The sequence below is a fragment of the Myotis lucifugus genome, unplaced genomic scaffold, assembly GCF_000147115.1.
Source record: "Myotis lucifugus unplaced genomic scaffold, Myoluc2.0 scaffold_49, whole genome shotgun sequence".
Taxonomy (NCBI): domain Eukaryota; kingdom Metazoa; phylum Chordata; class Mammalia; order Chiroptera; family Vespertilionidae; genus Myotis; species Myotis lucifugus.
The window spans coordinates 1,804,345-1,815,394 of NW_005871097.1; the positions used below are offsets into that span (position 1 = coordinate 1,804,345).

The 11,050-nt window shown below is 45.4% G+C and overlaps 1 long non-coding RNA gene across 1 annotated transcript in view; it reads right to left on the reverse strand.

Moving 5' to 3' along the window:
• LOC102437877 overlaps positions 1 to 4,637 on the reverse strand; it is a 34,899-nt gene extending 30,262 nt beyond the window's left edge. The window contains exon 1 of the long non-coding RNA XR_002829215.1: positions 4,573 to 4,637. This is a non-coding gene — a long non-coding RNA (uncharacterized LOC102437877). The remainder of the gene's footprint in view (positions 1 to 4,572) is intronic.
• Between the last annotated feature and the right edge of the window lie 6,413 nt (positions 4,638 to 11,050).

An 11,050-nucleotide genomic window follows, 5' to 3' on the forward strand; every position in this document is an offset into this window, starting at 1 on the left:
AGTCTAATTAACATATTACCCTTTTATTAGCATAGATAATAAAGAGGTAATATGCAAATTGACCATCACACCCTCACAAGGTGGCTGCCTATGACCAGGCCGGCAGGGGGCTTAATGAGTGACGACCAAACGACTGAGCAAGCAGGCTGTGTGGGGCGACAAGGCCGGCAGGGGGATTAGTGAGTGACGACCAAACAACTGAGCAAGCAGGCTGTGTGGGGCGACCAGGCCGGCAGGGGGATTAGTGAGGGACGACCAAATGACTGAAAAAACAGGCTGTGTGGGGTGATCAGGCTAGCAGGGTGGTTAGTGAGGGACGACCAAATGACTGAATAAGCAGGCTGCATAAGGTGACCAGGCCGGCAGGGGGGGCAGTTAGGGGTGACCAGGCCAGTGGGGGGGTTGCAGTTGGGGGCAACCAGGCCAACGGGGGGGCATTTGGGGGCAATTAGGCTGGCAGGGGGGGCAGTGAGGGGTGACTAGGCCAGTGGGGCATGCAGTTGGGGGCAACCAGGCCAGCAGGGGGGCAGTTAGGGGCAACCAGGCCTGCAGAGGGGGGCAGTTGGGGGTGACCAGGCCGGCAGGGGGGGCAGTAAGGGGTGACCAGGCAGGCAGGCAGGTGAGCGATTAGGAGCCAGGAGTCCAGGATTGTGAGAGGGATGTCTGACTGCCAGTTTAGGCCCGATCCCCGGGATCGGGCCTTAACCGGCAGACATCCCCTAAGGGGTCCCGGATTGGAGAGGGTCCAGGCTGGTCTGAGGGGAACCCCCCCTCGTGCATGAATTTCGTGCACCGGGCCTCTAGTATATAGATAAGAGTTGGGCATTGAGTAGGCAACAAACACTGATTCAACAAAAAGAAGTGATATATTTCAATCGTGATTTTCTTTTTTCAGAAAAAGAAATAAATAAAGCAATATATCTCTCCAAAGGCATTTGGTTCTCAGTTAATTCACTGCACAACAAAAGTCCATATAAAAGATTCACTAGGAACTGAAAAAGCATCATAGTTAAATATATTTCTGCTGGACTGTAAGCTTCTAGGGTATCTTACTTTTTAAACATTCCTTGAATCTCTGGCACCTACACAGTGTCTTTAACATAGCAAGTATTTGATAAATGCTGAATGCATGAATGAATGAATATTTCTAAGCCAGAGTCCTTTAAAAATTAATAACTAAAGATAATTATTAGTCTATAATTTTGTGCACAGATGCTGGCTATTTGATTATAAACCTTTTATTAAACCAGAAAATGGATAGTAATTTATACATCCATTTTTAAACAAAATTTTTAAATCATGATGGAAATGAGAATTGTTTTAGAATTCTTTGGTATTAGAAAAAATAGTTGTTATTAGAATTTTTACATTATTAAATATTGCTTTCTTTCTTTTTCTGGAAAAAGAAAATGGAGATTGAAATATATCACTTCCTATTGTTGAATCAGAAACTTGTCCAGTGCCTCAGTCTCTCTAAAATCAATAAATTTTAAAAAAAGAAAAAGAGAGTTCATTTTAATTCTCGCCAAAACAAGACCTGGTTAAAGCCAGATGCCACTTCCTACTCCCACACACTGCCCAACTTAGACTGTAATTATCCACTTAAAGGCAGAGAGGGAAGCAAGTTTTTAAAGATGTGCCTTTGAGGACAGCTCTGGCTAGTTGCTAAGCTGATAAAAATGATTTGGGGATTTTCCATTATTTGGGAAAACATAAGCTCCTTCCATTTCCTGCCCTCTGTCAGCATTAGAAAAGCATTTAGTGTGCTAAAGAGTCTCTGAAGAAACAATTTCCTGGGGCCTGAAATGGGTTCTTCAGCTCTAGAGGTGGGGAGCATCAGGAGCATTCACAAAGACCCAAGGATGCCATAGTTAGTCAAAAAATAGCTTGAAACTTGCCCAGTGCCACCGTCCCTTACCGATATATACATATATACCGAGGATGCTTTTTAAGCATAAACATAAAATAGTGATTCATCATTGGCACTCATTTAAACTGTTGCAAAACGAAAGGTTTCTAAGGCTTCCACTAAAAGGTTTTCACTGTGTGTGTGTAAGTGTATGTGTGGAAGGGGGGGTGAGGGGGAGAAGTGGAGGGTTGAACGGTTTGATGTTCATTTCTTTTCATCCTGGCCACTTTTCATTTCCAAAGGTGAAGATACAAAGAAAGAACAAAAGATGGTCCTTGGAGCCAAGCTAACCTTGGCCATCAAGTACCCTCTAAGCTAGCCCAGTCTCCTCAAGTTGTTCTTATTCATTATTTTATTTCAAAGTACATCTCTACTGAACCCTCACACCTTGGCTCAGCCACGTTGATCTTGATTCCACTTCTGGCATTCTAGATGTGAACTATGGTTGGTTTCCCATGCTAGAAACTTAGCTATTCCCAGCAGAAACTCAGCTTTTGTGAGAAATGCCTATTCTAGCTCTGGCCCTGAGGAAGCCAAATCTAGAACCCAGTCATTCAACTGTGGACACCACAGATGTGTCCTCCAGATACCTCTTCAGGCTCACTCTGCTGCATGACATTTGGTATTCATCAAAAGAGGGGTTCTAGCCTGGTGGGTGTGGCTCAGTGGTTGAGCATAGACCTATGAACCAGGAGGTCACAGTTCGATTCCCAGTCAGGCCATATGCCCAGGTTGTGGGCTTGATCCTCAGTGGGGGTCATGCAGGAGGCAGCCAATCAATTATTCTCTCTCATCATTGATGTTTCTAGCTCTCTCTCCCTCTCCCTTCCTCTCTGAAATCAATAAAAATATATATTTTTTTAAAAAACAGGGGTTCTACAACCTGATGTCTGTGGCCTAAATATAACTAAAGGGCATAGAGTAGAGGAGTCCCTGGCAGACCATGCTAGAGAGGCTCCTTCCACTACTACCTTTCCAGTAAAACACTGTAGCATTTGCTTGTATCTGGGGTCCTAAATAAATAAGGGGAAATCTGTAGGACTGAGCTGCTGATTCTTCTTGGGTCTCATTAGATTAAAGGATAAGAAAAGGGTGGAAATTATACTGGCCACTAGAAGGTATCTGAGGGTATCTGCTATTATATGAGGAAGGACTGTGATGAGGGGCAACTTGGCCTGGTGCCAGGTTTTCCAAAGCGTGTTTGTGGAAGTGTAGTTCCATGCTATTTATAATTCTAGGAATAAGGCCAAAAAAAAAAAAGATCTCATTATCAAATAAGTTCAGGAGAAGTAGGTTTACACAGGTTTCTTTACTACAGGACTCCTCGGAGCCTTCAATATGTTAATGTGCATCATCAATTTCTAAGAAAGAGCTACAGTGTCCACTGTTTCCCAAACAGCCTAGCAGGGAACCCTTTTGAGGGAAACCATCTCAAAAACACCTATGGTTCCTAACTGCTTAATGCTGACCCAGTGGAGCCTGGGGTTTAGAAGTCAGACAAACCAGAGTTTAAATTCTTCTCAGCTAGTCATTAATTCCTCTGCACCTCAGTTTTCTCATAAGGAACTAGGGATAATAACATACCTCTCATACTTGTACTGAGGAAGGAGCAATACTTAGCTGATGAGTTAGGAGGGGCTATGCATGGGTGGGTACCCCTGTGGTAGAAGTGTTGAAATGAAACTTGTGTTTGCTCTAATCTCCTCCTTCCAAATGCATTGTCTGGGACCTTCCAGAGACTAAATCCCTTGGGTGTCTACAGGTTCTGGGATAATTGCAGATTCACAAGATATGGGCTCTTTCTCCCTGAGAACGCTAAGATCTGAAAGAACACTATACCAGTATAATAATAATAATAATAATAATAATAATGGCAGCTAAAATCACCACTACTTATTAAGGAACTATTATTTACCCAGCACAGTGGATGCTTTGTATTTCCATTAATCCAGTTAATCTTCACAGCAATCTTCAAGATGATATCATCACTCCCATATTACAGATGAAGACACTGAGACTCAGAAATTAAATATTGTACTCCGTGGCACGCTGATCAGTGGCAGAACTGAAGACCTACTCTGTTTAATCTTAAAAAACAAAAATGTCTGTCCACTAAAAGGTTTGCTATGCCTTGGTTTCAGGACCCAACCTGGTCAATCTATGTAAGCACTAAATCACTAATGAGAATTCTTTAATGTTGCAGGGAATTCTGTTTCCCTTTCTTACAGACAGATGGAAACCCTGTGGTGCTCTGTGGTAACAAGAGGCCAAGGGAGCTAAAAAAAGATTTCTGAACATTCTGAACACGAAGTTGCACAATGGGGTTTAGGGAACACCCCATGAAGGGCCTAAAAGAGTTTCTTAAAGTATCCCTTCCCTCCTTTTCTAGCTCTCACCCAAGTAACCACAAAGTTTTTCCAAATATCATGTTCATTTGAAATAGGCCATAACCCTTCAGATTGCAAAGTCATCTGTGCACATTTTTTAAGACGATGGCAAGTGATTTGCAATCAGCATCCTTGAGAAAAATCAATCTGAGAAATTGCAAAGCAATCAAATAAACTCCAAGGAGTACACATTCCCTGCTTTGTTGCTACATAATATATGCTTATAATGTAGACTTCTGCTTCCCCCAAATACCTAAGAACAAACAAACATATTACCTGGTTCTTTTGCTTGGCCAATGCAGAGGTTTTTCCTCACCCCCCAAAAAAACGTTCTCTATGAGGAATACTGAAGTCTGAAAGAAAAAAGATAGAAGTCAGCTCTCTCTGGAACACCCCCTACATATACACACGCACTCCACACATCTCACATCTCTGCAGCTCTCTGCAGGATGAGCTCCGGCTTAAATAAATCAAGAAAAAAACACACACCCGCACACACAAAGAAATAACCCAAACAGGCCACAGCTGCTTTGCCTTTCAGCCTGGAAGCCGAGCCCAGAGCCACAGATCCGGGAAAGACTGAGCTCTGGCCAGCAGCCACAGCTTTCTGCCCCAACCCTGCCTTGTTTCAAGCTAGAAGATAGGGATGTGCTCAAGTAATGGGCTGTGATCACATGACTGCTTCCAAGGGGACCAGGCTCTGTAAGGGCAGGACCAGGCCGCTGTCTGCATAAATAATATGCATCACTACAAAGTATAAAAGAGAATTTTGGCAAATAAGGGCAGAAAAGCATTCAATGGCTGACTCTTTAGGTAAATCAAGAATGATTTCTAGGAAACATTACAGTAACCTCTCAGTACAATTAAGAAAAGGAAGTGGAATCACTAACCATTCCTCCTTAGGACTTGAAAAAGCATGGGTTAAAGGGGCAGCTGCTAGGTGCTGTGCTGCAAATTTATTTATATGACATTTTTATTCCTCCAGCTATTCAATTAGCCGCTTGCTGAAGAACCCATCTGTGAAAGGGAGATTCACCTCCCACCATCAGCAGAAAGGAAAAGGAAAGTTGACCTGTAATTTTGCTGAGTTTGAGAAGGATGAGGAGCGAAGACACACTTGAATAATCGAAGTGCGGATGTCAGTACTGGATGCCACCAGCCACAGTTCGGCTGTCTTTTGAGGCAATCAGGGGTGACCTGTTCCCAGGGTCTCACGCTGAGTGCAGCTGCACTGACAGCAATTTGCCTCCCAAACTCTTCCTAGTTGGTTACACAGCGTATGGCCTTAGCTTACTGGCCTTAGGCATAGAGAGCTAGGATTTAAAGGACTCCAGACATAATTATTTCATAACCCCACCCAAGCTACTCTTTAGCCAATTCCTTTCTGCAATTTGGTACCACAGGAGATCCAGTAAAGCAGTTACCTAGCTTGATATTTATACTAATGGAATCACTTTAAAAATAACTGGAAAGGTCGCTCTGGGCTTCTCTACTCTTATTAGCATATTAAACATTATCAGAGGGCCTCTTATGAGATAATGTAACCATATAGTTTTCTATGGCAGGAACTCCAAACCCAGAACCTGAGGAGACTGCCGTACACATTGCAAATGATAACATAATTAGCCAGGCTCCCCCCAAAAATAATGGATAATGTCACTGTATGGCTGAGTTTCCAGCCAAATGCCTATTCAATCCAGTGATTAAATGATGGCTATGGTCTAGATACAGTTGTTCAAATGTCACCTCCTCTGTGTGATGTCTTTCCTGAATCACCAAAGGGGACTTAGTCACTCTGTCTTCTGGCACTCAAAGCCATGTGTGTGTCCAATTATAGAACTTCCCAAAGTGCACTGTAATTTGTCCTTTTACATGTGAAACCCTGAAGGGAAAGGATCCATTTCATTCCTCTTGGCATTTCCAGCACCAAATGCAAATATTTGTTTAATCTCAGAAAGAAAGAAAAAGAGGATAAGAACTTGTGATTTAGGTAGTTATTTTAATGATCAGCTTCTGGATCATGAATTGGATTGGCTGTGCCCTATATGTGACTTGTCCAAAACTTAAAATTTGCTTAAAATGAAGAATTTAACCATATTTTTCCATTGTACAAAGCACGCCAAAATGCTACTTTGAGCACCACAGAGTCCTATAGCCAGCTTCCAATTATTAAATGAGTGTTGATGTATGTTAACAAATCATAATGACAGTATCAGATTTACTAAGTACTTACTATGTTCTAGGCACTTACAAATTTTAAATGTGTTAACCGTACCTAATCCACACACCATCGTATGAGACTACTATTATCCCTATTTACGAATTAGGAACTATAGCCCAAAGTCAAACAGCAAATAAGTAGCAGAGCTGGGATATGAACCCAGGCACTTTGACTCTACAACCTCTACTTATAATCATTACACTACACTGCCTCAGTCAGCACCTTATATGTTTGTAAAATGATGTTTCCAGCTTCTACTCAGATGTTATCTGGTTTTCCTCCAGCTGAAGATGGATGTGTTGTCTTAGTCTGAAAAAAGAAAAAATAATGGGTCAATTTATCTCTCAATGGGCACATCATCATAGGGTAACAGCCAATAGGGAAGATGAGAGCTCATTTTCCCCCCAGAAAAGGCCATAGAAATACCAAATCATCCTTAACTAAGATGCCTTGTGCTGTTTCATTCAAATCAACACATTTTTATTGAACATCTCCTATGTGGCAGACATTGTGCTGAGGGATGGACATAAATGGTGAAGAAAATGGAAACAATTAGGTGAGACACACACATAGGTAAATGAGAAATTAAAATCTGTCTCCCCACCTGGCCAGTGTGGCTTAGTGGTTGAGCATCAACCTATGTACCAAGAGGTCACTGGTTTGATTCTGGGTCAGGGCACATGCCCAGGATGCGGTCTTGATCTTCAGTAGGGGATGTGTAGGAGGCAGCCGATCAATGTTTCTTTTGTTGTTTGTTTGTTTTTTTATTGATTTCAGAGAGGAAGGGAGAAGGAAAGAGAGATAGAAACATCAGTGATGAGAGAGAATCATTGATCAGCTGCTTCCTGCACACCCCCTACGGGGGATCGAGCCAACATCCCAGGCATGTGCCCTTAATCGGAATTGAACCCGGGATCCTTCAGTCCACAGGCCAATGCTCTATCCACTGAGCCAAACCAGCTAGGGCCCAACCAATGTTTCTGTCTCTCTCTCCCTTCCTCTCTCTCTAATAATCAATAAAACATACTTTTAAAAATCTCTCTCCCCTATTGCAATATAAGCTCCAGGTACCTAAAACAGTGCCAGGCACATAATATTTATTATATGAATAAATGAAATACAGTATAATAAGATCTCTAATAGGACAGATAGGTGGACACAGAGAAAGAGCCCCATCACAAAAAGGGGGATGAGAGAAGGCTTTCTAGAAGTGGTGGTCAGGCTAAGACCTGATGATTGAGCAGCCAGAGTTAAGAGTTAGCCAGAAGAAGAGGTAAGGGAGAGACGAGGGTGTTCCTGTAGACATGTCTATTTTATAGTACTTAACAAGGATGTGAAATGGGAGAGGCAAAGTAAAAATGAGAATGAACTGTGGTCCTAATTACAATGCTGCAGTTAGACTTTTGAGAGGGTAGAGAAAAGTGGTTGCCTTTCCACCTCTGTAGGCTAGACTTACACTTTCTTGGCTATCTTGGCTGTTTCTCCTTCCTTTCTCACTTCCCCACTCCCCTACTGGGTTTGCCTTCATCTTCCAAATAAACTTCTTGCTCTCAAACGCTTGTCTGAGGGTCTGCTGCTGAGGAAGTCTAAACCAGCATCTCGGTTAGTCTATGCTAGCACTTGGAGTGCGGGAAACGAGTTAAGTCGGCTCGCGTGAATTGCGCGTACTCCGCGGGAGCCGTCTTTAACTCGGTTCATATAGATTTGCGGTGGAGTGCGGGAAACGTGTAAACTCGGGCCGATTGTAACTGCGTATTACCAAATATTTGTTTGTAATCCACCCTTTTGGTGGATGGAACAAAACCAAAAGACAGAGCCATCTTATATTTTGGCGGGAAATTCACCCGCACTCCAAGTGCTAGTAGCAAACTATGGAAAGCTAGAGGGGATGGAGAGGGCTGATTACCTCACAAGGGAGAGACTGGGCAGTGCAGGCCAACCTGTCCTATTTCACAAGCTTCCTGAAGCTGGCTACAGTTCCATTTTCTACCAAGGAAAAGTCATTCTAATGGGTCATATTACACACTGGGGAATATGCTAGAATCTAGGCAAAGCAGCTGGATTTGGGAGTCAACTGAGAAAACAACAATGTGTGCAGATCTGTTTGGCAGTGAGTACTCACGGTGTCTGGTCCCTGATACTTCAATGCCGGATAGTAACCAAAGGAAGTAACTCAAATGGGGCTAGCCTCTCAGCTAGCCTCCTGGTGTTGGGGCTAGCGGTGAGAAATCATACCCGATCTTAGCTTCCTAGCAGCTGGTAGTCTCTAAATTGAGGTACCTACCCCACAGCAGCAGCACAGATATGTTGGAGAATAGAAAGCAAACCATTAGAATTGGTATTTTTATCTATTTATTATTTTTTTGAATTTTCTATTTTCATGTATGTTTGGTAATATACACAATATGAGTTCAGCAGTATTAGCTGCAAATAAATAAATATACCTGTATTAGGGGTTCATTCTCAGAAAGCTTTTACTGTGAGAGCTTCACAATCAAATACATTTAAAGAACCTTGATTTAAAGAGCCTGCTGCCTTTTGAAGAGAGGGAAAGAATAGCAAGTAATATTAAATTTTAATAAAGAGAAAGAATCACATATGTTTTCAGGGATAAATTCTGGGTATTGAAACACCACATTAAGTAGGAGAAAAGGGAGGCCAGATTTGGCAACTAATTAGAAAGTTATTCAAAGAAATCAAAGGTGGGTAACAACAAACTATCGATGTACATGAGGATGAATCTCAAAGGCATTATGCTGAGTAAAAGAAGCAGGCTTAAAAGGTTGTGTACATTTATATGAGAGTTTCAAAAGGACAAAACCACAGTGATGGAGCACTGATCAGTGGTTTCCAAGGCTGATGAGTGGGTGAGGGTATGACTACAAAGGGATAGCACAGGGATATAGATAGATATAGATACAGATACAGATACAGATATAGATATATCCTATATAATAAAAGGCTAATATGCAAATTGTCCCCACAGGCGGGAGTTCAATTGACTGGGAGTTATAAGTGCGCTGACCACCAGGGGGCAGTGTAGAACATGGCAGGTGTTGGCGAAGCGGCACTGGCAGCAAAGCAGCAGTAGAGCACTTCCTGGCGCCGATGGGCCCCAACAAGAGCAAGACTGCAGCGAGATGGAGGAGCAGGTGAGCAGGCGGCACCAGGCCAAGGCGGAAGGGAGGCACCAGCCAGTGGCAGCGGCTGGCAGCCAAGGGAAGGGAGGCTCTGGCCGGCAGCCGGCAGCCAGCAGCCACTAGGGACCCTACCCGTGCATGCATTTTGTGCTCTGGGCCTCTAGTCCTATCTAATAAAAGAGTAATATGCAAATTAACCATCACTCTGACAAAAGATGGCGGTGCCCATAGCCACAAGATAGCGGTGCCCAGTCCTCTCAGCCCCGCTGGAGTCCTCCAGTCCTGGGGGGCGGCCACTGAGAGCAAGGCCCACTTGGCTGTCACTGCAGCAACCCAGGAGTGCCCAAGCGGGCCCTGCAGACCACGCACAGCAGGGCCTACTTGGCCATCGCCTGCAGCGACCCGGGAGCGGCCAAACGGGCCCCACAGACAGCAGAGAACCACGGGGAGCAGGCCTAAGCCATCAGTAGTATATCCCCTGAGGGCTCCCAGATTGGAGAGGGCTGAGGGGACACCCGCCCCCCGCCGCCCATGCACGCATTTTGTGCACTGGGCCTCTAGTAGCTATATATATAAAAAGCCAGCGACTGTAACGCCAGAAAGACCGGAACAACCAGTTGCTATAATGCTCACTGTGGCCAGCAAACCGGCTGGATCAAGGGGTGGAGCCAGCCAGCCAACCTCCTGCAGCCCCTCCCCTAGCTGGCCAGCCCCTGATTGGACTCTCCCACCCCAATCAAGGTCGAGGACAGTCAGCCAAAACTCCCCCATACCCCCACCCTTCAACACAGCCAGCCCCAGTCCTGATTGTCCCACCCCAGCCTGATAGGCCCACAGCCCCTGGCTGGCCCTGCCTCTGATTGCTCCTCCCACCCCAATAGGGGGTGTGGCTGGCCAGCCAACCTCCTGCAGCCCCTCCCGCTGGCCAGCCCCACCCCTGATCACCCCTTACCCCGATCAGGGGTGGGGCCAGACAGCCAACCTCCTGCAGCCCCTCCTCCCAGCCAACCCCACCCCCAATGGGCCCCCACCACCCTGATTGGCCCAAAGCCCTTCCCCGCAGGTGGCCCAAGCCCCTATGGGCCCCCACCACCCTGATTGGCCCTGCCCCTGAACGCCCCCCCACCCCAATAGGGGGTGCGGCTGGCCAGCCAACCTCTTGCAGCCCCTCCCCCTGCCCGGCCCCACCCCAGATCAGCCCCCCCACCCTATCAGGGACAGGGACAGCCAGCCAACCACCTATGGCCCCTCCCCCAGGCCACTGGCCCCAAATCAGCACCCCCCACCCCATTCGGGGGTGGGGCCAGCCAGCCCACCACCCACAGCCCCTCCCCATGGCTGGCCCTGTCCCCAATCAGTCCCCCAACCCCAATCAGGGATTGGGGCCTGCCGG